Source organism: Sinocyclocheilus grahami, unplaced genomic scaffold (genome assembly GCF_001515645.1).
Source record: "Sinocyclocheilus grahami isolate Dianchi unplaced genomic scaffold, SAMN03320097.WGS_v1.1 scaffold1156.1, whole genome shotgun sequence".
In the NCBI taxonomy this organism is placed as follows: domain Eukaryota; kingdom Metazoa; phylum Chordata; class Actinopteri; order Cypriniformes; family Cyprinidae; genus Sinocyclocheilus; species Sinocyclocheilus grahami.
The window spans coordinates 328675-334614 of NW_015506335.1; positions in this window are offsets into that span (position 1 = coordinate 328675).

Here is a 5940-nt window from a genome sequence, read left to right on the forward strand (position 1 = left end):
TGGCTGGATGTGCTAGGATGGATTTTGTAGACTGTTGTCTGGATAAAGGTGAGCATGTTGCTGAGAGATGGGTCATATTGTGCACCAAAGACAAAATGAGCTTTAAAAAGCTCATCAAAAGCTCCAAGTGAAGTACTTGCTTGACAGGGTATGAGATTCTTGTCGACCACAATGTAGAACTTGAGAACATCTGCCTTGGTTTGTCCAGTGGCCAGAAGATAGGGCTGCCTGTCCTCCACCTCTGAGAGATGGTCCTCCAAACTTCTGCAGGACTGATTAATAATATAAAAATTACTTAAATGCCATAAATTCTAGTATACATTTAAAATCAAAACATAGTAAATGTGCCACAAATTTAGACTCTTAAGAGCAAATAACATCTTTGAAACAAAGAAAAACACTACATGTTTTAGAGTTGTAACTAGTGGTCGACCAATATATCGCCATGGCCGATATATCAGCAGATATTTGGCATTTTTAAAATATCGGCATTGGCCGATAAGTTTTTCTGTTTGGCCGATGCCTGAAATTGTTCTAAACCTCTATGAATTTCCTTTTCCTCCTCAACATAAAAGATGATATTTTGAAGATTGTTGGTAATCAAACATTTGGTGGTTCCCATTGACTTCCATAGTATTTTTTTTCCTACTATGGAAGTCAATGGCAACCACCAACTGTTTGATTACCAACAATCTTCAAAATATCTTATTTTATGTTCAACATAAGAAAGCAACTCATACAGGTTTGGAACGACATGAGGGTGAGTAAATGATGACAGAATTTTCATTTTTGGGTTAACTATCCCTTTAATTAGCAAATGAGAATCGCTAAAATTAATGCATATATTTTGAGACAAAGGTCTTCTTTATGATTTTCAGTTTTGTTTAAGATAATTAAAGCAACAGTTTTTAAATAACGAAAGAATATGTAAAAGTATGGTATTTGGGCTAAAGGCACACAGTAATTAACATGATAATGAATAGATGACTGACTTTTCCATTTGTTGACATGACATGGTTAGATTCAGATGGTAAATATCATATATTATGTTGGGTGTCCATATTAGAGATAATCACCATGTTTAGAATGAAACCATCAAAAACATGATATTAATCATATCATATAATAAAATATAATGTGTTGTTACTACTGTAAATATATATTCAATTATTATTGGATCTCCTTCAATACTTTCAGAATCTTTACTTATTAAAACGATTTTGTTTCTGTATTTTAAAATATATATTTTTTATATTAACACATTTTAATGACAGCATATTTATTGGGAAAAAAATACTTTTATTTTTCAAAATAAGCAGAAAATAGTACAAACTTTGCTAAAGTGATTGTTCTGAACAAGTATAAACTTAGACATTATTTAAAAAAAACAACATTATTTTAGCTGAAGTATTTGTATAAATACTCTGTGCCTTTTACCCCTTGCTGGTGAGCCTTTTACCCCGTGTGTGGGGTAAAAGGCCCCTCTTGCCACCTCACACATTTATAAAGACCCCCAACAATAATCAAGACAATCCGTCTTCTAAATAAACACGGTCTCTTTTGACATCAACAGACCTGACTTGAAGTGGTAAGTATCGTCTGTACATCTGCAGGCCCAGTAAATGCTGCACTATTCTGTCCAACGTGTTCCTCTGGAATATTTTGATTTATAGACCTATCAGGCAATTACCCTGCCACAATGTTTAGATGATAACTCAGGAGGTCTTTGCAAACAGAGGAACTAATGAGGACAGCTGTATTGATTTGCTCATTTTTGCAAATTGGCCGAATTCAATACAATGGCCATTATAATTATTTAATGCGACATATTCATTACAGTTCATAATTCATTCATTCACTAAAAAAAATAAAAAAATTAGCTGTTCATAGAACTCAAAAAATGAAGGCAATAGTTTGCATAGATTTTTTTTAAGCTAAATTAATCTACTTAATTATTTTAAGTAAACATTCATTGAACTTAAACATTAAAGGGGTCATATGATGTGATTTCAATTATTCCTTTCTCTTTGGAGTGTTACAAGCTCTTGGTGCATAAAGAAGATCTGTAAAGTTGCAAAGACTAAAGTCTCAAGTCCAAAGAGATATTCTTTATAAAAGTTAAGAGTCAACCACGCCTACCTAAAACGGCTCATTCTAACACACCCCCACATGTCTATGTCACGATGTGGGAAGATTTGCATAATGGCGCCCAAATGTTCACGCAAAGAATGAAGGCGTAACTTTGATTTTCGCTGTAGTATTGTTGTTTGCTGCCACCATGTCGTGAAGGCGCTGTGTGTATCGTTCTGAAAGCGAAACTACTTTGTTTGGCATTCCAAAAGAGGACACGACTAGAAATCAGTGGTTAAGTTGTATTTACAACACTGTTCCAGAACAGTTCAACCCAAATATTCTGATGTGTCCTGTTTCCTGATCCTGGTAGAGTAGACTACAATGCTGGCTGTTCTGACTCACAGACTGTAAGTACGTTTTTTATATTTAAAGAATTTGCCACTGATGATTCAAACGCGAGTTTTGAGCAGTGTAGAGTAGCGTTTGTAGTTTGTCATTTCTCCGATCACAAATGAAGACATGGTTTTATGTTTATGCGGCGCGATGCAATTAACAAAACGAGGACAGGAACATGACCAAATAAGGGAACAGAAACAGGGGCAAAACATGACGCAGACAATCCATGATCCTGACATTACGCCCCCTCCCGGAAGGTGCATCAATCCTCGCACCGTAGCAACAACAGAGGGAGGCATGGGTGGGAATCCAGGCCTTGGAGGATGGAGGTGAAGGTGATACGGAGCTCGCACTGTATGGATGGCAGACTGAGGGCGAGCAGAAGGGCTGCCAGCCGACAGCGGTGGAGGAGGCAGGAGCGGGCGGGTGGGTATTCTTGAGCCTCCGGGCTCTCAGGGCTGCCCTCGGGGATCAGAGCCCACTCCTGGCTGGATGGGACCAGCAGGGACAAAGGAGAGGGGGCAAGTCGACCTCCAGCTCTGTTTCCCAGTCTATTAAGTCCCTCTCGAAGTCCAGCAGACCCAAATGTATGATCATCTCACCCTCAGCCGCGGTGCAGGGGGCGGAGCTCCACTCCGCGCTCACACCGTCCACGGCTTGCTCCCTCGCGGCGAGCACGATCGCCGGCTCTCGTACCTGGTCTGATGGGTTGTGCTCTGCTTCCGGGGCGATCCTCCGCTCAGTTGCTTGGCAACGCGCTTGCTAGTTGAAGAACACAATGGAAACAAAAACCACTGAATAAACACAGAAAACAAAAAAACGGAGGGGAGACACGGAGGTTACTGATTTTGGTCGGTTCTCCTGTCACGATCTGCGTTGGCGAGAAACGATGGAGACGAGGAATAGCGAAAACAGTCTTTAATACAATCCAAACAGGGTACATCCACACTGGAAACGGAAGAAAATACACAAACATAAGGAGTAGAACCGACAGAGACAGACTGAACAGTCTAGGACTTAAACACAGGGAATTATTGGGGAAACACAGGTGCATGGGATGACTAATCAAACTAATTAACAAAACGAGGACAGGAACATGACCAAATAAGGGAACAGAAACAGGGGCAAAACATGACACAAATAGTCCATGATCCTGACAATTATGTGTTTTTTTATTACAAGTGTACACAATGTGCAAATTGTCTTCACATGAACACGCACAAGACTTGCAAACACATGCAAACATGTTGTAATTTTAAGCAGAAACAAACACATCCCAACGCCACAAGACAACATTTATAAACATTACAAATTCAACAACAATAGTGTTAATAAAAGGTTCAAACAATACATCCATATTATTCATTCATGCCCCATGCAGTGCATGCAGTGAGAGCTACTCAACTCTAAGCTATATGGCATTAATAAACAAGTAGGAGCAACTGCAAAAGGTTACAGATTTAAAATAAATTTTAAAGCTTTATTGCCTCAAATTTGATAGTATGGTCATGTGTGAAGGTCAAGACAAGATCCAAGCTGGATTCAAACTCAAGACAGCTCCACATTAGAGCATGTTTGCTACCCACCAGGCCAATTGTTTACAACATTTAACATGGTTAAATTAATATATTATATATATTGTTTTCAGACACAGGAATCACAAGGGATAATCCATCATGGGACCGAAAACATACAGATACATATTGGCTCACTTTCATTGTAATTTACATGATTAAATACCACTATGTTGCCTACAGTGCCAGAGCCTTCTGTTCTCTGACTCATTCGGATTTCTCTTTCCATTCTTCTAAGTACACTGAATTCACAGAGCACATTTCCTTTTCTTTTTTCATATTGAAATCAATCAGTGATATCCAGCTCTGTGAGCTGCTACAGCAAATGTGCCACCACAAGTGTGTCATATGAAACAGACTTAATTCGAATGAGTCATGTTTAAAAAATAAATAAAAGAAGAAGAAGCTCAAAAGCAATGCCACGGATCCATTCATTGTGAAACAGGATGCCATATGTCTAATCATCCCTAGAGAAACAGTTGGCTGTGTTATTGTCCATGGAGAGTTGGCTGGGATTTTTTAAAAAGGTAGTCACTGACAGATATAGGGGTCACACCTGGCCTGGTGTAGCAGATAGTCAGCACCCAGCACTTCCCCTGCTGTCTTTCACAAGGCAGGGATTTTGACACTTCCTGCTCAGGGGCTCTACGGAACATGCCTGCTTCCTGTCACCTTGCCATTGCCTTATTGCAATGGAAATGAATGCGACTAGACAGTGTGATAAGCAAGCCACTGAGAGAAGGAAATAGGGAAGAAGAGATGCACTGTACTGTGAAATATCTGATATATTGTAAAGACTTTTGTAAGTCGCTGCAAACACAGCCATTCCTATTATTCCAACATGAGTGGTTCAGAAAAAGCATTTATTGATAAACAATGCGGCCAATGTGTAAGCTAAACCTTTCATCAGACTTCAGATATGGGTGGTGGGAAAGTTCAGAGATGCCCTCGATCCACGACGCCAACAAATGGTGCTTCATGTCTGAGGAGCCTGGGGTGAAATGTCATAGCAGCATTCGCCATCTGGGAAATGTCTACCAAATCCTCACAATGATTTCATCTGAGAGGAGAAAAAAGCACACCCACGTTAAGCTTTTACTCTGGAAAAAAAATCCTCAGTCATCACCAATGTTATTAGCATAAGATGAGAGCCAGCGAGAAACTAGCACATGAATTATTGCAGCTGTTGGGATATTAGGAAAAGGTTACATGCACTGACCTAAAGGAAAATGTTAAATATTCAATATTATGTGCTTAACCTAATATATAACCAGGGAAATACAACAATTCACGCATTTCCATGCTAACACACGCGCTGGCTCATCTTCCGCTGGAGCAGAACGCTGTGAAAAGCGCTGTCTCCATGACAATGTGTGTGTGACACATTGAGGAACCGAAGCCCCCCAATGGGCTGCTTGCTGGTCATCACACTAACAACCTACCATCAGCACCACAGGAGAGGAACTCAACCTCACACTCATTTAACACACTCACACCGCCACCTGTGTCTGTCACCACCCCTGCCACAACACTTAGCACAGCTCCGGAGAAGAAGTAAAGTTCATGCTGTGTGAACAGAGAAGAGATAGAAGAGATTCCGTTTTCATCCTGAAATGATGAACTGCAATGTACACACACATATACAGAGCAATAAATCAACATACATCACTGTCTTGAAGAAACTTCCTCAGTTTTTTACTCATTCATGCATTAATTTGTCTTGCCATCCTTTGAAAATGCTCTTAATGTAATGCATATTACATTTAAAATGTGCAATAGCAATTTTTGCAGTCATTGTAAATACTGTATAATCCATCCATCCATTATCTCACATAAAAAAAACAACTTGATTTCACAAGTGATTCGGTTTTGTTTAGGGGTACAATATATATATATA